Genomic DNA, 27,157 nt, shown 5'->3' with positions numbered 1-27,157 from the left:
CCCCAAAAAAAAAAAAAAAAAAAAAAAAAAGAGTGTATTTGAAGTTCACCACAAGTGGGCAGCTACTTTGATACCTTTGACTGAAGAACACTCCTGTAGTCTCTGGGAATTGACCCTCTTTGAACAAGTGGGTTTACATTCAACACTACTTGTTATGTCATTGTAGTGACCAAAAAAAAAAAAAAAGCAAAAAAACAAAAACCCTGCAAACAATCTGAATATACACGATTGGCGAAATTATTGAATAGATTGTACTATGCCCATATTATGCAATTATTAAAAATGAATTAGATCAATACCTGGGCGCCTGGGTGGCTCAGTTGGTTAAGCGACTGCCTTCGGCTCAGATCATGATCCTGGAGTCCCTGGATCGAGTCCCGCATCGGGCTCCCTGCTCAGCAGGGAGTCTGCTTCTCCCTCTGACCCTCCCCCCTCTCATGTGCTCTCTCTCATTCTCTCTCTCTCTCAAATAAATAAATAAAATCTTTAAAAAAAAAATGAATTAGATCAATACCTATTGACCTGGAGAGATACCCATCAAGAAAAAAATAGCCTGCTGTTAAAAAAATATTCAAAAATCATACTTAAGTGACTTTAAACTTCTTTTGCTTATGATATGAACTATACATAAATCCATCTTATTGATAATGAATGGCAAACTTATAGTTCTTTGCTTTAGCTTGTGGATGGATGAATTCCTTACCTGGAGCTTGGTCCACTTTTCTATGTCTCAACATAGCTAAAATAATACTGAAAAGATGAGGGTTATAATAGTAGAAATACCATTTTGTAAAAGTTAAAGGAGTAAGAGAATTTAGGGAGGTGATTGGCAGAGGGATAAATGTGCTAAACTATTTGGTTAGGGTTAGGTCCTTTAAAAGAATTTTCTATCGAGAGAAGGAAAGACTAGAGGCTGCCTACTACTGTTTGAATATACATAGAGATGGAGAAACAAAAGTGGTCAATGTGAAGGGCCTAGAATTGCATATGCAACCTCATTTCTGTATAGAGCGTTGCAGTTTTAAAGACATTTTTACATCCAGTTCCTCACTTGTCAGAGAGCTGGATATATGCCTGCCATTTCACAGAGGAAAAAAATAAAAATAGAACTTAGATTAGTTCTGCCTAAATTCTGTCTCTGAGTGCTAGCTAAATTGGATAATTGATAAAATCTGTATGTGGAGTCAGTCAAGAGAAAATTAAGGTTTTCTTCACTGGAGTTTGGAATTGAGATAGTCTTCAGGGTAAATAAATGCATGAACTGCACTGTGGATGATGCTCTCAGCATCCCTGTATCTTACACGGGCTCTGGCAGATGGGGGAACGGAATGAGAATGGAGTAGAAGGGACACCATCTGGGTCATGATGCAGGGTAAGTGGGAACAGCAGAGAAACTGGAATAAGGAGGTCACAGAAGAATTGAGGTGATGATTGGGGTGATCTGGGGTACAGAACTTCCTCTTCCGGTAATGGCGGGCCAGTTAATTAAGACCAACCCTCCTGCTGAAGACAACTGAAAGAAGAAGCTGGGATCTCTCTCTCTCTCTCTCTCTTTCTCTGTCATCTATCTATGTCCATAAAACACACATACACCCCAGTATATTAAAAAAATATTCTGGAAAGTACTAAGTCAGATAGCTAAAACCAGAGTGTAGAATTAGTGGGCCATGGACAAAAAGAAAGAAGATAGATACCCAAAGAGAAAACCAGAGTTTGGGGCCACTTTCCTTCTGGGGCATTTGCCAATTCCTTCCCAGGAGACTGGGATCCTAAAATGCTTGAGCCTTAGCAGCCTTGAATGATGCTTTTGAGAGCTTTACAAGGATACAGATACAGGGTTTGGCACTGAGGACTCTGTGGTCTTGGGACCGTAAGAGTGCTATATCTGAGAAGAGAGGGTACACCCTCAGATATCACAGCTCAACTTGTTCCGAAACTGGAGTGGATTAAAGTGATCTTGGATTGCCTATATCCCCAGACCCTGGCAGAAGCAAACAGAACCCCACTCTGGAGGAGGCTAACACAATCCTATGCCTCATATTCTTCCTATAAATACTTGTAAATACAATATGTGGTGAGCAAAAATTAACCAGATGCATAAGGATACAAGCCCAAATGCCTTGGAATGGCATCTCGAAAAGGTCGAAGGAAAACCACCACCATCCAGGAATTCTTTTTTTTTTTTTTTTTAACATTTTATTCATTTACTTTACAGAGAGCATGTGCACATGAGTGGGGCGGGGGAGAGGCAGAGAGAGGGAGAAGCAGGGAGCCCGATGTGGGGCTCAATCCCAGGACCCTGGGATCATGACCTGAACCGAGGCTTAACCGACTGAGCCACCCAGGCGCCCCAAAAGTTGGTACTTCCAATCAAGTAAAATCTACAAAAAAATCTAAAAAATCACTGTACCTCCCACAGATATAAAATATATTAAGGGGCTATTATGTACAACCTTATGCCAAAAAATTTTAAAAATTTAGATCAACTGGACAAATTTAGGGAAAGATACAACATTGTAAGCCTGACACAGAATAAGCAGAGAACCTGAAGAACACAACATTTTAAAAAACAGGATTTATAAGTTTTTCTACAAAGAAAATTCCCAAATGACTTCATTAGTAAAGTCTACCAAACACTTAAGGAAAAAAACAATGTCAATCTGTCAAAAATTCATCTAAAATATAGAAAGAAATGAAGCATTATCTAACTCATTTTATGAGAGCAGCAGAACTAGCGATACTAAAAATTTAACAAGGACATGACAAGACATAATACTTCAGGTCAGTATCACTGGAAAACATACATGCACTATCCCAACAATCTAATGGTCATTCAAATTTAGCAATATATAAAAGTATTCTATATCTGAATCAAGCTGGGTTTATTCCAGAAAGGCAAGTTCAGTTTAAAAATAGAATGCGAAGCCGTGTATTTCACCACAATAACAAGATTAAGGACAAAAATCATATGATTGTTTCCATAGAGGCTGAAACAAATTTCGTAAGTTTCTCTATCCATCTATGGAGGTAAAAGCTCCACTGATCAAATTAGTAATAAAAGGAAACTCTTAAACTGACGAAGTTATCTACAAAAAAACACCTACACCAAAATTCTACTTCATCATAAATTGCTGAAAGCTTTTACTTTGTGATGAGAACAAGACAAGGTTGGCCGCCATCACCACTTCAATTCATCATTGTGCCTTAATGTTCCATCAAAGACTTGGAACCAACATAGAAAATAGAAATAACTGAACTTTACAAGTTTTCTTGGCCCTATTCTTTTTTGGGCGGGGTGTGGCTAGGACTATTTTGTTCTTGTTTTGATATATCTTCCTATTACCCTTTTGTGTCTCCTGAAATTAGCTCTATGCAAGTGAAATAGAGCATCTAGGGGAATATAGAAAAATATGGTTAATGGCAATTTGAGTTGACCTCTAAGAGGAGAAGACATGTGAGCTCAGCCTCTCTTTAATCTACTGGGGCTTTCTGAGGCCTCGTGAAAACCTGGATTTGTGCCCTCTCCCCGGCCTAGGTTGCTGGAATATCTTCTTTGGATTTCACTGTGGTTGAGAATAAGGTGGGGTATGGAAAGAATACTATTTTGGAAGACATTTTCTCTGGGGCTAGTTTTTAGTTAGGATGAAATCACCAGGGTACCAACATATGTTCGGGTAGCTGGGACTGACTGATCAGTCTTGTGTCTCACCTACTCTTAAAGAAAATAACATGCTTCCAGCTCATGCACACACGGAAAGTGCCTAAGCCTGGTAAGCTTAGCTTCCACAATTGGGATGATAAGAAAACAATTTATTTTAAAATTGCGATGAGCAGACAACTTAAAGCAGCAGGTGAGATCATGTTAGAATGAAGTTCTCTGCGTGATAGACTGACAGGTCATGCCGATACAAAGGAAGCGATAGATGAAATCTACAACAGACATCAGTGCAACTTTAATTATATTAGAATCATATTCTCCTCCAAAAGACAGGAAGATTCATCTGCTCTTCTTAGATATCTACTGGGAGGGTAATAGGAAGTAAAGGGTCATTGAGGTAGTCAGTGTGTACATGAAAATTATAAAACAAATTCTGATTTGTCAAAGTCGGAATGATTCTACTTGGGAATGTGTATATAGATCGTGAAGTGAATTGAGGGTGTTTCCATGGACGGTATCAGTTTTGCCTCCTTCTTAGTCTGACTTAAGTGGTCACAGCTAACCAGGACAGGTTCTTTCCACTGTATGTAGTGTCAAAACAACAAAGCACTTTTTAAGCTTAGCCAAAGTGGGTGATTGACTCATATCACCAGTTAGAAATAGATATCGAAGGGGCTTCCATCATATACTGAAGCGCTGATCTTTGAATTTATCCTACCTTTCACAAACACATGAAGTGTGCTGAAGCTCATTGCTCCTTGGTAGGCAGTGAAAGATCAGCCACGGGCGCCTGGGTGGCTCAGATGGTTAAGCGTCTGCCTTCGGCTCAGGTCATGATCCCAGGGTCCTGGGATCGAGTCCCGCATCGGGCTCCCTGCTCCTTGGGAGCCTGTTTCTCCCTCTGCTTCTCTCTCTCTCTGTCTCTCATGAATAAATAAATAAAATCTTTAAAAAAAAAAAAAAAAGGAAAGATCAGCCACACGTCACTGAAAAGTTGGGAGCATAGCCATATGTTGAGCATTACTAGTAATTATGGGATGCTTTAAAATCGGAGAGGCATTCATGTATCAAGGTTATTATTTTTAGATGTTTATCTCCTTTGAGGCAGCCAACTAAACCCAAATCTTCTTGAGATTTGATTTTGCAATGGGATTTTAGGATTCTAGAATGGTCACTGCTCCTCATTACACTTTGCCCCCAGTCTGTGTGTAAAGTTCAGATCGTATACCAGATAAGGGGGGGCATCATTCACATTGTGGACATATACAGAACTGATTTGTACAAGAGCCCTGCAGATAAGTGTGGACATTCCAGGACTCTCAGCTGAGTCCTGGGACAGCAAGAGAGAGCCTTCAGCCCCATAAACCCTTACTTGCCCACTTATGCCCACACACCCCCACAAAGCCTGCACGCTCATGTTTACTTGGACACACATGAATACACAGGGTCGTGCCTCCTCTTGACTGTGCTTTGAGTGTCTGGATTCACTCAGGAAACAGTCCCCTTATTCTGAACTTGTCACAGTCATCTCATCTTGGGATGGAGTATATGCATTCCTCTCAGCTTATGTGCTGGGCAGGGTGTAAGTGTGCAGTAATGTAGGGTGGGTGGGTGCCTGTGGGCAAGCAACTGCTGCCCTCAGGCTCAGGAGAGATCGTCACACTCAAATGGGGCGCATTTGAGCAGGCTTTGTTCAATTTTTAGTGGGATGCCTGTGTCTAGCCAACAACTTACAAAATAGTTTAACTTAAAAAGTCACTGGATTTTACTGCTTTAGTCTTATCGATTGAGTTCCACGGCTTGCTTCCTTCTCTCCCTCTCCTGGCCCTCCTGTCCTTTACACATAAGCACTTCTAGGGTCACTGTGGTAGCCTGAAAAAATGGCCCCCACCCCAAGATAGATGCACTTCCTAATCCCAAGAACCTGTGAATATTATATGGCAAAAGATTCGATTTAGGATCTTGAGATGTGGAGTTTATCTTGGCTTGTCCTGGAGGGCCTTGAATGCGATCACAGATATTCTCTTAAGAGAGAAGCAGAGGAAGTTTTGAGACAGATAGGGTCACCTAATGTGCCTGGAGGGATCAATGGCTAGTTGTGTATGATTGCTGAGATTGCACATTAATACGTGTGTTATTTTTCTACTGTTGGCTAACAAACTACCAGAGACTTAGTGGCTTACACTCGCACACATTTATTATCTCAGTTTCTGTGGGTCAGGAGTCTGGGCATGGCTTAGCTGGGCCCTCTGCCAGGCTGTAATCCAGGTGTTGGCCGGAGCTGGGTTCTTATCTGGAGGCTCTATGGCAATGGATCTGCTTCCAAGCTCTTGTGGTCATTGGCAGGATTCACTTCCTAATGGCTGTAAGACCGAGGGCTCCAGCTTCGTCCTGGCCATTGACTGGAGGCCACTCTTCTCTTCTAGAAGCTTTCCACAATTCTTTGCCATTTGTCTTTCTCCAGATTCTCTCTCCCCACATGACAGCTTGCTTCTCCAAAGCGAACAAGGGAGAATGATAGCAAGTTTTCTAACAAGACAGAGTCTTATATAATGTAATGCAATTACAAGAGTGACATCCCATTACCTTTGCCATATTCTGTTCGGTAGGAGCAAGTCACAGTCCGGAACCATACAAAGGTATGAACTCTAGGAGACTGGGGATCATGGAACCACCTTAATGTCTGCCTGCTACCATATACTCATTTATTAAGAAATTGTCGAAGAAGGAGAACCTTTTCTCTAATGCACACAAAGGTTTCGCACAGGTTAGCAGGGACATTTTTTTCCATCTCACTCTTCTTTTTGTTCTGGCTAAAGTGGTGTTAAAATGATAAGCCAAGGGACAGAAGTGCATTTTATCAGATGACAGAAAGTGATGAAAATCTGAGAGAATGTAATCGTGGTGTAGTTTTACGGCAGTTCCTTCCATTTTGATGGAATAGAATGTGCCTGCTCTTGGAAAAGAGAAATCTCAATAAATAAATCACCACAACTGAAAATATCTCCTCTTGGCTCAAATTCTTTTTTTTTTTAATCTGACAAAATATCTCCCACACAGGTTCTATAAAGTTGTGTATTCACCTTAGTGAATTTAGAATACTATCACTTTCTAATGAGGTTACTCATTAGTGTTGATCCAGTTTCTCTAGATTCCTCTCATTAGCAAGTATTATGAGCTATAGTGTGTTGGATAGGCAATTCTTGAAAATAATTTTATCCTTCTTCAAAACCCTCTTCATTCCCATTGGCCCAGGCAGGGCTTAAGTCTGAGTTACTGCTCACCTTGACTGTTACCACAGATTCCTTACTTCTTACTCTTGTCTACACATTTCTGATTTGTTTCTCCTTGGCTTAAAGTTTTTTTGTAGTGCTTTGTTCCCTTTATCTTAAATTCTGTGCCCTTTTGCCTGTCCTCAAGACCCTACATGGTTCCCCTGCCGGCCAATCTAGCTTCATGGTCCATTTCTCCACACTCTTCCCCAATAATCAGGGAAGTCATATTGGATGAGGAAAGCACATGCTCTTATATGCCATAGGCCTTTGTACATTCCGTTCCTTCTGCCTGAAATACAACTTCAGCTCATTTCTTTAGTGCTTTGTTTTGTTTTGGTTATGTATTTATTAACTTATCTTATGAAACATTTCAACCATAAAGAGAAATATAGAGAGTAACGTAATAAACAAGCATATCGCCACCATCTGTTTTAAAGATATTGATAGCTTGCCATATTGACCTCAGATATATATTTTTTTTTCAATTTTTAAGATGAACATTTTCAAATGAATAGAAAGTCAAAACACTAGTTCAAAGAACACCCATATACTTGGTACTGAGATCCAACAATTGTTAATATTTTGCCATATTATTCTCTCTCTCTCTCATTTCTTCTATTACCATCTCTTTCCCTACACACACATACATGAAACATTTAACCTATGTTAAGTTGCAGGCATCATTCATGATGCTTCACCCCTAAATACTTCCCCATACATCTCCTAAAAGTAAAGTGTTCTCCTACATAACCTTCGTATCATTATTGTGTCTAGGAAAATCTATAGTTCCCTTACCTCAATGTAGTACTCTGTCCATATAAAAATGGCAATTTTCCCCAAAAAGTCTTTTAAAACTTTTTTTTTTCTACACAAGATCCAATCAAGTTTCACTCTTTACATTTTGGTTAGGTTTCCAAAAACTCTTATATTCTAGAGCAGTCATCCGTACAATTTGTTCTTAGGATATTGAGTTTTTAAAGTGATCAGGATGGTTGACTAGTGGTATATCTCATAATCTGGACTTCTCAGAATTTTTTCCTCATGTTTTTATTTAACATCTACCTTTATTAACATGTGTCTCCCAAAACCTGAAAGTTTTCCTCTTATCCATTACCCTTTTGCTTAATGGTTGGGATGTACATTGATGCCTGAATCAATGATATCATTTGTGGTTATAGAATCATAATTTTCTAATTCTGCCAATTATTCTACATTTATTAGTTGTCATTCTGCTGTAAAGAAGAGCATTCAGTGATCAACTGGAAATGAATTTCAACTCCTCATCTAGGGTGATTACTTCATTCTTCCCCTTTAATTAGCAACTTTCAGAGTAAATCATTTCCATTGATGGCAAATGAGTTAATTTTTCCTCCTTTTTCTTATTTTGAGCATTATTATAGGCTATCTCGATACGGATTTTCCCAGTAACAGACCCTGAGACAGGTAGTTATTTGAGAGGTGATTTCAGAAACACAGGTAGGAGGGCAGGGCAATGAGACAGGGAAGAGAAGGAAGATAATCAGGGAGTGCTGCTTACCCATTTCTTCCTGCAATGAACTGGAGTGGGATCCTGCTACAGAACTCAGAGACCAGTGGAGTACACGTGCCATAGAGTCATCTGACTTGAGAGGTATGTATCCACAACTTTTGCCAGTCATTCTTTGAAGACTGCTCCAGGGGAGCGTTAATTCCCTGGCATTAGCAGCTAAAAGGGCTTCAACACCCAGAGGAAGCGCCCAGGCAAAGAGACAGAGGTACGGGTAGCTGAAGTTCACTGACTAGGGGGTATCACTTACAGTCACTAGTTTGGGGTTTTTTTAATTTTTTAACAGGGCGCCTGGCTAGCTCAGTTGTTAAGCATCTGCCTTCGTCTCGGGTCATGATCCCAGGGTCCTGGGATTGAGTCCCACATCGGGCTCCTTGCTCAACGGAGGGTCTGTTTCTCCCTCTCCCTCTCTCTCTGCCTGCCATTCCCCCTGCTTGTTCTGTCTCTCAAAATGAATAAATAAATATCTTTACAAAATAAATTTTTAAAAAATATTTTATTATTTATTTGAGAGAGAGAGAAAAAGAGAGAGCGAGCAGAAGGGAGAGGGTGAGAGAATCTGAAGCAGACTCTGAACTGAACGCAGAGACCGACACAGGGTTCGATCCCATGACCCTGAGATCATGACCTGAGCTGAAACCAAGAGTTAGGCACTTAACCGACTGAGCCACCCAGGCGCCCCTGTCATTAGTTTTGATGCTCAAAGTCCCAGAATTGACCAGTGGGAACTCTTTGAATCCTGATTGCCCTACATCCTTTTGGCACATTCCTTTCTGGCACAGGATGAATCAGACGAATCTTAAAATATCCCTGGCCCAGACCTGATGTTAACCATTTCTCCCAGGAGCACTGGTTCATTTTAGGGGGGAAACCAAGATCTGAGAGCTAAAAGTGCCCATTGCTACTGGATGTGTGATCACTTCGTGGCCCTTTTACTGGCCTACTTCACAAGTTCACATTGAAATTTTCAATTGGAATTAAACAATACAGAATTTTTACTTAATATCTTTGATCTTACCTCTGTTTCTTTTCTCTCATGGAAAATAAGGTTTCTAATAACATTAACTTAAGATGTCGAAAGTACTACACCAGTATTACTACTAACAAAAGAAAGATTTGCATCATTTCTTTGCATTTCTTTTTGTTGTTACTATATCCCAATAAGGATGTACAATCAGAGCACTATGTTCGTTCTACAATCACTTGCAATAATTTTCTCTCTCTTTTTTCTTCTTTAACCATTCTGACATACAGTTAGGATCATTTTCTTCTTCTTTTTTTTTTTAAAGATTTTATTTATTTATTTGAGAGAGAGAGAATGAGAAAGCGCACATGAGAGGGAGGAGGGTCAGAGGGAGAAACAGACTCACTGCCGAGCAGGGAGCCCGATGCGCGACTCGATCCAGGGACTCCAGGATCATGACCTGAGCTGGAGGCAGTCGCTTAACCAACTGAGCCACCCAGGCGCCCAGGATCATTTTCTTCTACTTGTTTTTCATTTTAGGGTTTTCCTGAATTCTCTTTTTGAACACAGTAGAACATTTACACAATTCACGCATCAAAACACATACAAAGAAGTACTCAGAGAAATCTACCTTTTTTAGTTTCCTGGTTTACCTTTCCAGCATTCATTTTTGTATATATATTTTTATTTCCCTTTCTTTCTTATCCATATGATATTCTACTATATATACTGTTATGTACCTTGCATTTTTCTCTTACCAGTATATCCTGGAGATTATTCCACTTCAACTCTTGGAAATCTTCCTCGTCATCCTCCAAGTTGTATAACACTCCATTTTGTGGCTGTAGCATAGTTTTATTATACAGCCACTATAAGGATATTTGGGTCAATTCCAACCTGTGTGTATGTGTGTGCTTACGCACACTCACGCACGCTCATGCACGCATGTGTGTTTATGGAGGTGCAAGGTACGACTTTAGCGTAGATTCTCTGATGTGGGATTGTTTTGTCAAAAAGTAATGCTGTAAAAAAAAATTCTATAATTTGGTAACTTTGTGTGACATTCCCATATTCTTTTTCATAGGAGTGCATTTTATTTTCCCACTTTATTGTCCACAGCCTCACCAGTAAAGTTTGTTGTTGCTGATGCTCTTGTTTATTCCAGTTATACTCTCATGCTGTTTACAGAGACAATGTCACATTTTTCTTTCCAAAATTCTTTTGCCTCCCAAAGTTTCCTTTTATCTAATTGCTTTAGCGAATACTCACAGTGCAATATTAAGAGTGGAAATAGAAGAATCCTTGCGCTGTTTCTAACCAGTCGGAAGGCCTCCAATGATTCCCTATTAAGATGCCGGCTTTATTTAATTTTATTTTATCATAAAGAAGGATCAGTTCTTATTCTATTAAATGTTTTTATAAGAATGGGTTTTGACTGTTGTCAACACTGTTAACATCTAAGTGGATAATATAATTTTAAAGATATATTAAGGCGGAGCATTACATTAATGGATTTTTAAAAAATATTGAAACTTCCTTGCATTCCTGGAAAAACTATTTGTTAAAAAAAATATGTATTTAATGTGTTATATGTAATATGCATAATATAGAATATATATTTAATATTCTGTATTAATTATTATATATTAATAATATTAGAATATATTTAATATTTTATAGGATTCTATGTCCTAATGTTCTTTTTTTTTAAAGATTTTATTTGTTTGTCAGAGAGAGAGAGAGACAGCGCACAAGCCGGGGGAGCGGGAGAGGGAGAAGCAGGCTCCCCGTTGAGCAGGGAGCCCGATGGGGGCTCAATCCCAGGACCCCGGGATCATGACCTGAGGGGAAGGCAGACGCTTAACCGACTGACCCACCCAGGTGTCCCTATGTCTTAATGTCCTATCTAGGATTTTTGCATCGGAGAGATCGGTATTAGCATCAGGTGTCAATATTATATTCATCTCAAAATCAGAACTTAAACATTTTTCTTTCTTTTTTTTTATTATGTTCAGTCACTGTATAGTACATCATTAGTTTTTGATGTAGTGTTCAATGAATCATTAGTTACGTATTACACCCAGTGCACATCACAACACGTGCCCTCCTTAATACCCATCACCCTGTTACCCCTTCCCCTCTGAGACCCTTAGTTCATTTCCCAGGGTCCATAGTCTCTCATGGTTCATCTCCCTCTCTGATTTCACTCCCTTCAGATTTCCCTCCCTTTCCCTATGGTCTTCCATGCTATTGTTTATGTTCCACATATGAAACCATATGATAATTGTCTTTCTCTGCTTGACTTATTTCACTTACCATAATCCCCTCCAGTTCCATCCATGTCAATGTAAATGGTGGGTGTTCATCCTTTCTGATGGCTGAGTAATATTCCATTGTATATATGGACCACATCTTTATCCATTCATATGTTGAAGGGCATCTTGGCTCCTTCCACAGTTTGGTTATTGTGGACATTGCTGCTATGAACATTGCGGTGCAGTTGCCTCTTCTTTTCACTACATCTGTATCTTTGGGGTAAATACCTAGTAGTACAATGCCTGGATCATAGGGTAGCTCTATTTTTAACATCTCGAGGAAGCTCTATACTGTTTTCCAGAGTGGCTGAACCAGCTTGCATTCCCACCAGCAGTGTAAAAGGGTTCCCCTTTCTCCACATTCGCACCAACATTTGTTATTTCCTGTTTTGTTAATTTTTGTCATTCTAACTGGTGTAAGGTGGTATCTCTTTGTGGTTTTGATTTGAGTTTCCCTGATGGCTAATGATGTTGAGCATTTTTTCATGTGTCTGTTAACCATTTGTATGTCTTCTTTGGAGAAGTGTCTGTTCATGTCTTCTGTCCATTTTTTGACTGGGTTATTTGTTCTTTGAGTGTTGAGTTTGAGAAGTTCTTTATAGATCTTGGATATCAGCCCTTTATCTGTATTGTCATTTGCAAATATCTTCTCCCATTCCGTGGGTTGCCTCTTAGTTTTGTTGACTGTTTCCTTTGCTGTGCAGAAGCTTTTTATCTTGATGAAAGTTCATTTTTGCTTTTGTTTCCCTTGCCTTCAGAGACGTGTCTTGAAAGAAGTTACTGTGGCCGATGTCGAATAGCTTACTGCCTATATTCTCCTCTAGGATTTTGATAGATTCTTGTCCCACATTTAGGTCTTTCATCCATTTTGAGTTTTTCTTTGTGTATGGTGTAAGGGAATGGTCCAGTTTCATTTTTCTATATGTAGCTGTCCAATTTTCCCAGCACCACTTATTGAAGAAACTTTTCTCCACTGGATATTTTGTCCTGATTTGTCAAAGATTAGTTGACCATAGAGTTGAGGGTCCACTTCTGGAGTTAAACATTTTTCTAAGTTCTGGAACTTTTCTAAGTTCTAAAACCATTTATGTAACATTGAGAGTATCTGGCTTTTGAAGATTTGTAGAAATTCCCTGTGAAACCACTTGGTCTGCTGATCTTTAGAGAAAAGTTCTTTAATAATTTTCTCTATTACTTTTATGAAAACTGATCTTTTTAAAAGATTTTTTATTTATTTATTTGACAGAGAGAGAGTGAGAGATCAGAAGTAGGCAGACAGGCAGACAGAGGGAGAGGGAGAAGCAGACTCCCCGCCAAGCAGGGAGCCCGATGCAGGGCTCGATCCCAGGACCCTGGGATCATGACCTGAGCCGAAGACAGATGCTTAACCATCTGAGCCACCCAGGCATCCCAAAACTGATCTTTTTAAACTTGATGTCTCTACTGGCATCAGTTTGAATGAATTACACTTTTTAAGAAAATTACCTATTTTATGTAGGTTTTCAAATGTATTTATTTGCATAGAAATATACAAGGTAATCTCTTAAGGTAGTTTATAATTTCATTGGTTTCAATGGTTATTGTCATCACATTTGATGTACTTATACTTTCTGCCCTGTTTCTCTTAACTAGGTTAACTACTTGTGGCTTTATTTTTATATTTTATCGTTTTAGTGCTGTTCATTTTCTTAGTTCTAACTTATGATTAACTAGTTTCATATTTATAATTTCCTTCCTTCTGATTTCTTTGGCTTTATCTTCATATTCATTTTCTAATTTCTCTTTTCCTTATCTTTTGAATTTTTTGTTAAATTCACTTGTTTTCTAAGTTTTGTTTTTACTGCTCTACATATTTAAGGCTATGAGTTTTCCTTCTAATGTTGTAGTTGAGTCTCCTAACACAACATTTTCATTGTTCTGTCCCTCCTCTGAGTGGCAGATCTATTTAGCACTTAAGACATCCAATTAATATGAACAAAGGGAATAGCTGAGACATATATTCCCAGGAATTAGGGCTCATCATCAGCGTAGGCAAATTGGAAAGAAAAAGAAGATCTTAAAAGTAAAAATGTGGGCACCTGGGTGGCTCAGATGGTTAAGCGTCTGCCTTCGGCTCAGGTCATGATCCCGGGGTCCTGGGATCGAGTCCCGCATCGGGCTCCCTGCTCAGCGGGGAGCCTGCTTCTCCCTCTGCTTCTCTCTCTCTGTCTCTTATGAATAAATAAATAAAATCTTAAAAAAAAAAAAGTAAAAATGTTCTGGGGTGCCTGGGTGGCTCAGTCAATGAAGCCGCCAACTCTTGATTTTGGCTCAGGTCATGATCTCAGGATCCTGGGATCAAGCCCCACTTTGGGCTCCATGCTTAACAAGGAGTCTGCTTGAAATTCTCTCTCTCCCTCTTCCCCTTCCCCACCTTGTGCTTGCTCTCTCTCTCTCTCTCTCTCAAATAAACAAACAAATAAATAAATCTTTAAAAAAAAAGTAAAAGTGTTCTTTCATCTCTTACCTTTAAGATCTCCTTTCTCTCCCCACTTTGCCTGGGTGAAGAATGATGGCTAGTTCCCAGGAACATATGTCTCAACCATTTCCCTTGTTCATGTTAATTGAAAGTCTTATGTACTAACAAAGTTGTGATATGATTTTGAGCAAAGACATACAAGGAGCTATGGGTTCTTCTTTTAATATGGAGGCTCTGGGTGTCCCTGCAGTACCACGTGTTTTAGGACTACGTCTTGTAATGTACTTTTGGTATATTTTCCTCATGTGGTAGACTGTTAACTTTTTTTTTTTTTTAAGATTTTATTTATTTGAGAGAGAGAGAATGAGAGACAAGAGAGCATGAGAGGGAGGAGGGTCAGAGGGAGAAGCAGACTCCCTGCCGAGCAGGGAGCCCGATGTGGGACTCGATCCCGGGACTCCAGGATCATGACCTGAGCCGAAGGCAGTCGCTCAACCAACTGAGCCACCCAGGCGCCCCAGACTGTTAACTTTTTGAGGACCCAGATTTGATTGGTTGATTGATTGATTAATAATTATTTATTTAGCTTTCTTTTTGCATTCTCAGCTCCTAGCAAACATGCCTAGGGGAGTGTTTTTCTGATTGTGGTCTGAGGACCACTGAGATCAAAATCACCTACAGAGAGAAGAACAGAGCCTGTTCAAATTCAGAGTGCTGGGCCCCACACCAGATACACTGATCAAACTCTCTAGGGAGTAAGGCCTGGAATTCTGCATTTGAAATAAAATCACCAGGGAATTCTTTTATGGTTTGCAAATTCCTGGCCTAGAATTTAGATCACTCAATAAACATTTGCTGAATTACATCTGCTTGCTTAAATGACAAATGCGGGAAATGAAGCATGTTGGAAACATTCAATTCCTTCAGGTTTGCTGGGATTTTTAAAATGATTCTAGAATCCTGGAAACATTCTATCCCCCTGACTGGTGGAAATTCGAATAGGTAACTTTGATAACACAAGTCAATTTAAAATTACGGAAGGAGGCAATGGGCAATCACCTATAGGGAGAGGCTACCGCTAAATGTTTGGGTCAGTCATCATTAGTTAATACTCTGAACATCACGTAACTAGTCCTTGGCTTTTCATTTTGTTCCTTGTTGTGAAAAAAAAATCCTTAATTCTAGAAATTAGTTGGGATCGCTTATCTGTTGGTGTTAGAGATATTCAGTCCTAGCAAGTCCCAGGCTGAGCTCACCGAAATTGATAAGCCAGGGCTGACATTTTTATTGCAGGGTGCAGCAACAGCCTGTTTCCATGGAAACAGACGCCAGCTTGCTGAAAACAGAGGTAAGAACTTCAGCATTAATTACTATTTCAATTTGAATTCAATTGATTTCGGGGTAAATCTGGAGACATCTTGGCAGTATTATTGTGAGTGCTGTAGGCATGGCCGACACTATATTAAAACAGCTTAACGAATATAACAAGGTACTGTGGCTTATAAAAGAGAGCCAGAGCTCAGTCACTGAAGTAAGCGTAAGAAAAGCATATACTGAAGTCTTAAAAGTCAATTTTTGCACTGTAGACATGAATAAGTGATTTGCTCTTAATGAATTTAAATTACCCTTGACAAAGCAAAATCATTATGGAATTGGTCTTTATGTCCCTCCCACAAGCACTAATGGAAGAGAATACAAAAAGAGACAAAGAAAACAGAAGCCTGATTTTGGAGAGCTCTGTGTTTGACTCTGCGGTTTGAGGCTAGAGTGTTGGGGTTTCTTAAATTATATCACTTACCTTCAGCATCACTTAATTTCACTCCTTGGCTTCCCCAGCATGTGTGTGTGTGTGTGTGTGTGTGTGTGTGTATGTACACTGAAATGTCAAAGATCGCTTTTCAGTTTTGGCGTACTCAGGCTGGGACTTGCTAGCACTGAATTTCTCTAATACCAACGGATGTGTGATTCTAGCTTCTAGAATAGTTGTGGCCTCTCCCTATATATATTTAAGAGTTCCTACTTTGAAAGTAAATGTCCTTGGAAGGGGTTTATGTGTTACAACATTATCAGGCCCAGAAAGTAATAGGTTGGGATTAGCTCTAAGTTGACTCAGAGCTAGAAGTGGTCACAGAATAAATAATTGGTGAGAGGTCAGGATGAGGGGCCCAAAGAAGAGAAAAAAGGAACAGCAGAGTTTGCCAAAAGCAAATTTTGCCCATTGAACTATTTAATTGAGGCTCAACTCAGACTACAAAATTTTATACACACACACACACACACACACACACATATCTCAGCATTCCATCAACTGGGACTTTGAAAAAGTCAGATTTCTGTCTAGAGAGGTATGTGAAAAGCATGCATTTCTTGGTCACGGTTGCAAAGCAGAGGATCTTGACAAAGCCAAAGCCAAAAGCCAAAGGTTGCAAGATAGGAAGCATTCAGGAGTGAGAATTCTAGAGCAGGCATACCTGAAATAGAAGGACATTGTTAAGGCCGCACCTCTATTCCCTCTGTTCCATGTACTAATTCCTGAGCCCATTCTCCAGCTCCCCCTGTGCTTGAAACAGCTAACCTCTGTGACCCTCTTCCCATTATTGTCCTCTGGGTTAATGGAGCTGTTTCCTTTGCATAGAGAGCCAGAAATGCCCATGAGTTCACATTCCATGCCAATATCTTCCTGTTGTGGGACCATGAAAGCCTAGATCCCTTTTCTTGGGGTGAAACAAATGTTGGGGTGTACTTAACAATCCAGAGTTCACTGCAGAATCAGGCTGAGGCTGGGACTTTGGTTGAAGTCCTATCTTTGCTTGACTTTGCTGTGTTGTAGCCAGCCTCCAAAATGGCCCCCAATGACCCTCACTGGTATTCATGCCCTTGCATTGTCCTCTCCCCCACTGAATAGGGTCAACCTGTATAACATTTAGAATATTGTGGAAATTATGGTGTGTTACTGACTTCCAAGGCTAGCCCATAAAGCCATTGTATCTTCCACCTTGCTCTCTCTTGGGTTGTCCTTTTTAAGGGGAGCCATTTGTCATTTGAGGCTGACACTCAGATAACTCTACAGAAAGGTTTGTGTGACAAGGAACTGAGCCCTCTCACCAATAGCCAGCACAAACTTGCCATTCACATGGATGAGTCATTCTGGAAGTGAATCGTCCAGCCCTAGTCAAGCCTTCATATGGCTACAGCCCCGGCTGACATCTTGAGTGCATTTTATGAGGGATCCTGAGCCAGAACCACCCAACTAAGCTGCTCCTGAATTCCTGCTCCTCAGAAAACGGGTGTGACTATAAATGTTCCTGTTATGTTAAGCCACTAAATTTTGAGGTACCTTTTCTGTAGCAATAGAAAACTGATACATCTTGCTTCCTCCCACTTTCTTCCTGATTTCTCCTGGTACTGTTTGCTTAATAAGTAATTTGCACCTAAATCTCATCTCAGCATCTGCTTCTGGTGAGCCTGACCCAAGACAGTTGGATTCAAATTCTGGCTCTGCCATCCCTTAGCAGTGTGACCTTGGGCAAGTCACAGATCTCTTGCGTGCCCCAGTAAAATGTGGATAATGATAGTGCTGACCTCTCAGAGTCACATGAGGATTGAAGGGTTCAGTGCTTGTAAAGTGCAGAGCAGAGTGCCTGGCACATTGTTAAGCTTCAATAATGTCAGTCCTTATCATGAGAGTAGGATGGGGTGGCACTTGTCAGCCGTGAGGTCCAACCAAATGGAATTTTTTTCATTGCCTCCATGACCCCAATCATCCATCTTGCTGGCTTTTGACCATAAGGAAGTATGGACCAGGAGACTGTGGATGTTTCAGCCCAACTTGAGAAAAAACAATTCATGGCACATGTGCTCCCTGTGGTAGGTCAATAGTGTCATCTTTATAAATGAAGCTCAGACCAGTACATTATTGCGATAAGATCTGCCATTTTGCCTTAAGTAAACAAACCTCTCTGCCTGATCCATCACTGGCCTTGCCACAAAGACAGCATGGAGCTGAAGCAGCTATTTCTACAGCTGAGTGACAATGTTTTTCTGGTGGAAACTGAAGACCAGACACTGCCCTCCTCCCATAGCTTTTTAAATCTAGGAAAAAGTGTGGCCAGCAATACCCCAATTAAGACTCTTTATGAAGGGAGATTCTTTTCTTCTAGTATGCCTGATTCAAAAAATTCCTCATGTAATATTAACACTTGCATCTGAATAGATAGTAGGCAATTGTAATAGACTGGAGGAAAAAGATGATCATGTTCCAACAGCGAAGATAAAATGAAGAAAAATCAGAATTCTGTGAGCAGAGCAGGGAGCGTAAGATGAAGAGATTCTGGTCTTCAGACTCCAGCTAAGTAGCGAACGAGAAAGAATTCTGCATTAATGAGGGGTCTAAGGGAAGAGCCAGATGAACTGGCTGCACACACAGGGGACTCTGAGAGAGCTCTCAGTGCCATTCATGTTTCAACTGTGGCTGAGAAAAATGCCTTCCACAGCCCCAGTGAGATTTGAGAGAATGTTTCCTCCTGAATTTTGTTTTAACCTCCATAGTCTACATTGTAATTACCAGCTGTGAAGACTTGTTGATTATTTATCGTGAGACAAAGCACTTGGAGAATATAAAGATGAGAGGTAGAAGTAGGAAGCATGGTTGGAGAGAGGGCCAAGTACCTCAAAGTTTTGAGACTCAACAGTATGTGGGTCCATAACAGTTTCCAGGATTCTCTGAGGAATACTCCCTAAAACAGGCACTGCTGGTTATGTTGGTTGTTCAGAGCCTTTCTTGAGATTCCTGTGGAATTTGTGATTAAGCCAACACATGAAACTGTCAACTGAAGCCAAGAGAGATATTCCTTTTGGCTCAGTAATAGTTCTGTTTAACACATGTTGGCGAAGCCTGCCAATAGTCCTAGGAATGATGCACTGGAATTTAAAGAAGGAACCTTCGATTGAGGGCAAAAGTCACACAGAGAGCTCTCCTGAAGGTCCTTGGACAGCTCAAGGATTGTTCTTTCATGGTACAGGGATAGGGAAATCTTGAGCAGCTCTGACCTTTTATCCATCATGATGAATTGACCATCGCTGTGTGCATCATTGACTTTCAAACTACTTGTTAAGCTCTTGTTTATACAGTACTCCCTCTAGCAGTTTGCACAGAGTGGCTTAACAGGGCACTCTCACGCACTGTTGGTAGGAGGAAAAATGACGATAGGCTTTTGGTAGACGATTTAGGAATATGTATCAGAATTTAAAACGCAGGGTATCTGTTAGGGTCTTGGCACGAAACAGTTGGCACCTCCAAACTGGGCATTGAGAATATACAGTAAAGGTCTAGGGAAACAAACAAGGGGTGCTAAGGTACCTGTGGCTGGCCAGAGCAGGGAACCATTGCCACCCTAGGACTGAGGGGCAAGAGGAGAGGGTGGTTGACAGAACTCGGAGCTGTCTGGAAGGCCATGCCTCTAGGAGCTGGGGCCCTTGGTAGAAGAATGCAGCCATGTTTTGGTAGAAGTTTTGCTGACAGGGAGAGTTCTGAGAGAACCAAACACCTCAAACTCACTCCCCTCCCTTCTTTCGAGATGTCCACATCTCGTGGTAGCAAAACTCAATGAGAAGCCAAAACTCAACCAAGGAAGGCCATGGTTACAGTCCATACAGGTCCGTCTCCTTGGACAAGGAACAGGGTACTCAAAGGATGGAGAATGGATCTTGGAACAAACAAAAGATCTAGCACATACACATACTTTTTGATTCTTATTTTTACAATACTTTCCAAAGAAATATTCCAGCAGGCTTTCACAAATAATCAGTATAGCATTTCTTCATAATAGAGAAAAAGTGGAAAGGACCTAAATTTCCATTAAGAGGAGAAAGGTTTAAAAAAAGGCATATTCATATTATGGAATACTATGCAGCTATTAGGAAAAATAAGATAGAATCCATATGAGTTGATATGGAAACATGTCCAAGATGTACAGTCATGGAAAAAAAAAGGGAAACCCGGCAAACAAACGAAAACCCAAGTTGCAGATCAATGTAGAGTATGACCCTATTTTTGTTAGGGAAAAAAACCCATAAGTACCGACATGTTCATCTAAATATTTATTTACACACAAACCTGGTTGGGATGAGCCGGGGAAAAGGAAATTTTAGTATTTTTCTGAGATACCTTTTTTTAAAAGATTATATTTATTTGTTTTGACACACAGAGAGAGAGACGGTGAGAGAGGGAACACAAGCAGGCGGGAGTGGGAGAGGGAGAAGCAGGCTTCCCGCTGAGTAGGGAGCCCGATGCGGGGCTCCATCCCATGACCCTGGGATCATGACCTGAGCCGAAGGCAGATGCTTGACGACTGAGCCACCCAGGCGCCCCTCTGAGATACATTTTTATTGGTTGAGATGTTTACCAGCACGTATTTGTGAACTACCGGCATAATCAGATGAACCAATAAGGCAGAGCAAGTGAGAAACTTGGGCGAGGCATAACTCATAAACTCCTGGGAGGCAGAAACGAATCCCCTTCTGAATGCCTTTCCTTCCTTGTCTTTCTGTATCCACTCTGCTTTGTGGGCACTGGGGGTCCTTGATGTTCAGTCTTAGTCCTGCCCCCTTGCCAAGCCAATGCCTGGCAACCCTTGGGAATTAGGCTGCATATTTAATTTGCCTTCAGCCTTTTGGGCAAGGGATATGCTCACTGATCTGTCTCCGTTCTCCTTGACCCTTGCTGTGTCGGCTAGTTCCTCAACCGAACCATATTATGTTGAGACTTAGGCAAGATGCAGCAAATGCATGCTGCCCCATGCCCATACTGTAGTTGGAATCTTTGACCTTCTGATCTGAGCCTCACATCTCTCTGTGGCACATTATCCTGTTGCTTCATCTCTTTCCTACTTCCTGACCACTCAAGTTTTCCCATTTGGCATCCCCACTGTTTGGGTGCTCTTGTTGACCACTGTTGCTTGCTGTTGTCATTGTTTCATTCTGGTGTTTTTTTATTGCACTTCTGATAACTTTCCCCTTTGGCTAGATGGCCACTCTCTGCCTTAGCTGACAGCCCTACCTGGTATGGCCCCATTTCTTCCCTGCTCCATGACTCTGACCCCAGAACGCCAGGTCCAGAGAAGCTCTTGCCTTGGGTTTCTATTGCACTCAAGTTTCTTTGGGTCTGTGGTGCTGTCCTGGACCCAGCTTGCTTGGTTGTGACCTGCCTACCTTGCCTGGCTCCTACTGACATTCTCTCACCTTGCCTCCTGTACATCCAACTTCTTCTGTCTTGCTCTAAGTCAAGCAGACCACCTGGAGATACTTGTGGCAAATTCTTAAGTCTCATTATTGAGCGAGTCTCAAAGTGTCCTTGTCCCCAGACCAACAGTATCGGTATCATCTGGAAACTTGTGAAAAAATGCAAATCCTTGGCCTCACTTAGGTGCACCGAATCAGAAACTTTGGGGTTGGGGCTTAGCCATCTGTGTTTTAATAACATGATGGTCCTCCATGCCAAGAAAGAAGTGGTAATACATAGGAAAGTCTTCCAGGTAGTCCTGGGTGTGCTTAAGTGTGGAGTATGACATCAGAACTGTCCATAGTAATTTTCTGGCTGATTCACACATCTCTTTGGCTTGCATTTATTGAGCATTACATGCAATGCACTTTGTGCTGAGTGCTATGGAAGATAAGTACAAGAACGATATAAGGCACCCAGCCCTGACTTTGCTCTTCAGGGGGCTTCTCAGCCATTTTGGAAGATGAGACATATAGTATGAAAAAAAAAAAAAGGCAATAAAAGACAATCATGAAGTTCCCCAATGAGGGTTAGTGATCACAGTGGACTAGAATGGTCTGGGAAAGCTGGGCTGAAGAAGGCTGGGGGGATTTAGATACAGGCTGAAGGAAGGATAGTCCATCCAGAAGACAGGTAGATAAAATAGGCATTTAAGTGTTTATGGAATGACAGATAAGCTAGACTTTTCAAAGCAGGGAAACCAGTGACGTTGAGCTCCTAAATCTCAATCTGTGAGCTCATGGGCACTGCTAGTGCTCCTTTCACTGGCCCAAGCATAATCCGGTTCTGGTGGCACTCAAGCCCCTTGGTTACCAGGTATCCACCTACTAGCTTAAGCCAACTGGTGACCTCTCCCGCGGGTCATCTCTGCTGGTAAGATGCGTGTCTTGCAAATAGTTTTTCCTTTGTCCCTTATCTTACACAGTTGCCCTTTGGGGTTTGGTTATTTATATCCTCAGAGATTGCACAAGGGAAGGGAAACTCAGGCTTAGTTCTCTTTATTCCCTACCTGGCTGTGTCACTGGAAGCAGGTGGTGTTCTTCAGCTGTCCTCTCCTAGGATTGCGGTGTGTGTTTGGGGTGGAGTGTAAACCATGAGCTCCACAATTCTACACCCAGGCCCTCCTTTGGGACCTGGAAATTCCTCCATTCATGGAGCCCCAGGGCCTGCCTGAGGACCCCAGAGCCTCCTGAGGTGTGCAGGCAAATTAGACCCAAACAGTGACACTTAGTTCTTGAGTTTGAGTACCTCTTTAAAATAAATGCACATAGCATCTAGAACCACCCCTAAGGGACTCATCTGGACTATCTTTTCATGGAAATAACTAACAGATATTAGAGCTGAGTATTTTAAGAAACTGTTTCAAGGAAGTTTTCTTGGGTTTGTTTTTCCTTCCTTAAGGACATTGTTGTGCTCTGCATAATTGGTAAATTAGATACTATGAAGAAAAAAAGATCAATGAGGGCTGTGAACTGCCAAGAGGGCAGATGTAGAAGCAACTAACAGTGAGGGTTGTTTCACGGGCCTGCATTGTGTGGGCACACTTTCTTTTCTGAGAAGAACCAATAAATTATGCTGCAGAGAGCCAAAACAAGCAGGTGAGAGCCTTTGGGTGCTGGTGGCTGCTTTGCAAATATTTTAAGTGCTGCATTTTTGACTCTTTTTCCTTTCCAGGGATATCACCTTGGTACTCTCATTTATGTGATATTGCCAGGCAGCTCCCTGAGGAATGACACCTTGTTAGACCAGGCTCGTCTGGTAGCAACTTGCCAGCGACAGACGTTCTGACTTCCATGAGAACTCTCAGCCACGGAGAACCAAGATGGCCCCAGGGCTGTAATCAGAACAAGACCCGCTGTGTGCTCATCCAGTACTTCCCTGTTTCCTGTAGCAGCCACAACAGGACTTGTGTTTCTAATGACTCAGCTTTTATGCAACCAATGTAGCTCCTTTCAAGAGCATTGCAATCATTTTTTAAAAAGATTTTATTGATTTATTTGAGACAGAGAGAGAGAGAGCGAGAGCGCATGCATACGAGCGGGGGACAGAAGAGGCAGAGGGAGAAGGGGAAGCAGACTCCCCACTGAGCAGGGACCCTGATGCGGGGCTCAGTCCCAGGACCCTGAGATTATGACCTGAACTGAAGGCAGACGTTTAACCGACTGAGCCACCCAGGCGCCCCTGCAACCATTTTTTTTTCCCAAGGAAAAAGAAGCTGCTAGAGAGGGAACCTCAGATACATGTGGGGAAGCTTCAGCACATCAGGCAATCAGAGAGACAGCAGCAAAATGAGATGAGGTGTCAAAGTCAATTTAGGCCTAAGAGGACTCATGATGTCATATATTTTGAGCCACTTCCCAAGGCTATTAATCTTTGTGCAGAAGTTGCGGTTTGTTAAGGATAAGTCCCATTTGCCCCAGTTGTGCTCACAGTCAGTGGATAAGGATCCAAGTTCCCTGACAAATGAAACAAACCCAGGCTGCAGTGAAGTTTACTTTGGGTTCATTGTGATGATAGGTTTCGAAACTCCATTCAGCTTCACACTTGAGGAGTCAAATATTTTATTTTTATTTTTATTTTTTTTTTAGATTTTATTTATTTATTTGACAGAGAGAGACACAGCAAGAGAGGGAATACAAGCAGGGGGAGTGGGAGAGGGAGAAGCAGGCTTCCCGCCGAGCAGGGAGCCCGATGCGGGGCTCGATCCCAGGACCCTGGGATCATGACCTGAGCTGAAGGCAGACGCTTAACGACTGAGCCACCCAGGTGCCCCAGGAATCAAAAATTTTAAATCAAAGGATAAACAATCAGATATGAAGTGTAGACCCCTCTAAATGTAACTTGATTTTTATGTGTCTATCTATTCAATCAGACTGTGAACTTCTCTGGGTAGGCGTGTGTTTCCTTCACCTCTGTAATGCCAGGCAATAGTCCAAAGCCTGCCGCATAAAAGATGCTCAATAAGAACATTTGTATCAATTGAACAAATATATACATAAATGAAGGAACGAGTGTTGGGAAGAAAAGATGCAGAAGCCTTGCAAATATTTTGGGCCGTCAGGAATTATACAAGAAATCCCTGGGTTCTACCTGATGGCAGATCGAACAGCTGGGTTAAATACTTGTTCTTATGACACTTGAACTTTTGGGCAGTTAGGGAAAGATTCTGGAGTGGATGAATTCTAGGGAGGATAAATTTAATCTCTGCACCCTAATTCTAAGTACTGTTTTACAAGCTTGTCAGTTTCAGATTTACCGGGAACTCCTTAGGATATTGACCAGGCTTGTCAATATCTGGTAAGAGGAAAGCTTAAACTTGCTATTTGTTTATTTCTTGTTTTATTCCAAGGTACTTGAAAGGGTTTATGTAAGAAAAAACTGTAACAAGTGATAGGAATAATCTGATTAACAGGGAAATAGATTAATACATGTGTTGAGATAATAATCTTTAAATTCTTTGAAGGAAACAGTTCGTTTTTTTCTGGTGCCAGTCCTGGGTGGGGGGGGCTGGCAATTCCTCACAGGGGACGTTGTGTAGGAATATTAAGTGATAAGCAGCTCATGCAGAAGTAACAGTCACAAGGTTAGATATTTTTTTATAGTCACCTTTACTAAAAGTTGACAGCATGACTTTAAAAATAGCAATTCAGTGAGAACTATTCACCAAGAAGCTAGGCACTGGGCTCTAAAATGAGGTGCAGTACTGCCCAGCGGCTAAGGTCCCCAGACCTGGAGTTGAACTTGTCTTGGAGCAGAAGTGCAGCCCTGCCTTTTACCTGCAAAGAGACTTTATGCAAATTAACTCCCAAAAGACTAAGTTTCCTCAACCACAACAAGTATAATCATGTATTTCCTAAAGAAGCTATGATGTTTAAGTGAGACAATATGTGAAAAGTTCTTAGTCACTGCTTGGCTCTATAATTGCTCAAAAAGTGTCAGCTTTTAATATCCTTCTTGTGGTCTCCGTGATCTCGGTTAACATTTAGAATATCCAACATAGGAAAGAAGTGGTGTATCCTGGGAATGTTAACTTAGCCCAGTTTTGCTTCAAGTGTACAAAAGGAGCATATTATAATTTATAATTTAAATTTACCAAGGCTGTATTACCTATTTGAACCATGTCTCCCAAGCATAAAATCTTTCCTCGTGGGCAAGGATGCTGACAACAATTTATGGAAAATACTCTCAAGGCTAATTCATGTGAGTCGTCACAATACTTCAGGAGATGGAAATCCAATTTCTTTTTTCTAGTCAGCAAGTAGCCTTAGAGTAACAAGTGTCCTTGCATAACACTGGGCAAAAATTTCTCCAAGGCTCTATTGTGACTGGAAAGGTAAGAACAATGAAAAAAAAAAAAAAAAACAGTGCAGTATTCTATGAACATCTCTCATGCTAAACCTTATTGACTCCAATTTTCTTGGGAAGTTTTATTTCATTTTAAAAGACTTAACCTCGGATTAATGGCAAACATGTCTGTTCTGAATCGCATCTCATTTTTGTTAAATTGGGTTATCTTCAAGTTTTCTGGTTGCATTGTAAAGAGCCCTAATGTCTGTTTGTTGTCATGGTCACTGGTTTGGTGTTTCGGGTAGGTTATCATATTGTATTTCACTGAATCTACAATGAGGTTGATTGTAAGACATGCCATTATTTTATGTAATGGTAAAAAATGCTGCCTTTTAAACGATGGCATAAATCTGTCTTATCACCTGAAATTTCCCTCGTACTATATGAAAGAACTCTTTTAGACTTATGTGAATATAGATTTTATCATATATCACACTTGTGCATGCATAAAAAGAGGAACATGAGTGAAATAAACTGATTGATGTATTCCTAAAACATCTTCACATTTCGAGAAAGCCTGACTCTTTTGAATCGCTTCTTGGCTCAAAGTTACTGATGTCCATGTGTTTTCTTCACATATCACATAGCAATATCCTCTGTGCCAACTGGCATGTTGATGATGCAAAAGTTGTTTGTTTGTTTTTTTTTTTACAAGCATGCTGCTCTATTGTCTTCAGAATTTTCTTCCAAAGCATTACACACATTTCTGTAAGTGATGATTTGACAATACAATGTTCATGGAACATTTTCAGACAGCAACCTGGACTCATATTCCTTAATCGAATGGTCCTTAAAGGATCCATTGTTTGACATATCAGAGGGCTGGAGTCGGCCAGTCATGTCACTAAGAAAATGACCAAGTTTTCCCATGTGCAGTTAATGACAACTACATTGTGAATGCTGCTGATGGCAATTGCAAGATGCCGTTTATCGTAGGATATATCCAGATTTCAGAGATTTTAAAATATGAAACATTGTGTCTTAATATTAATGAAACATAGTAATAGGTACATACATGAAAATAATATATTTGAGCATCCTATTGCTAATATTAGACTTTATTTCCATGGCAACACACATGTCTTCTTCCATGTGGCTCTCTAGCCTCGCACTCAACTCTACCCACAAAAGGACTCAATATATGCTGGATGCTGGTGCCTAGATGTCTTCCAGAACTTTCACCTTTGTATTTCCACTGAGGAGCTGTTTGCTGCAATGAAGGATTGGAGTTGAGGAATGCAATGGTCTGAATATTTACTCCCCACCCCCCAAATTCATATGTTGAAATCCGACCCCCTAAGGTGGTGAGTTAGGA

This window comes from Leptonychotes weddellii, chromosome X, assembly GCF_054177405.1.
Source record: "Leptonychotes weddellii isolate Sample4059 chromosome X, ASM5417740v2, whole genome shotgun sequence".
Taxonomy (NCBI): Eukaryota; Metazoa; Chordata; class Mammalia; order Carnivora; family Phocidae; genus Leptonychotes; species Leptonychotes weddellii.
Note: the sequence above shows the minus strand (reverse complement) of the source record.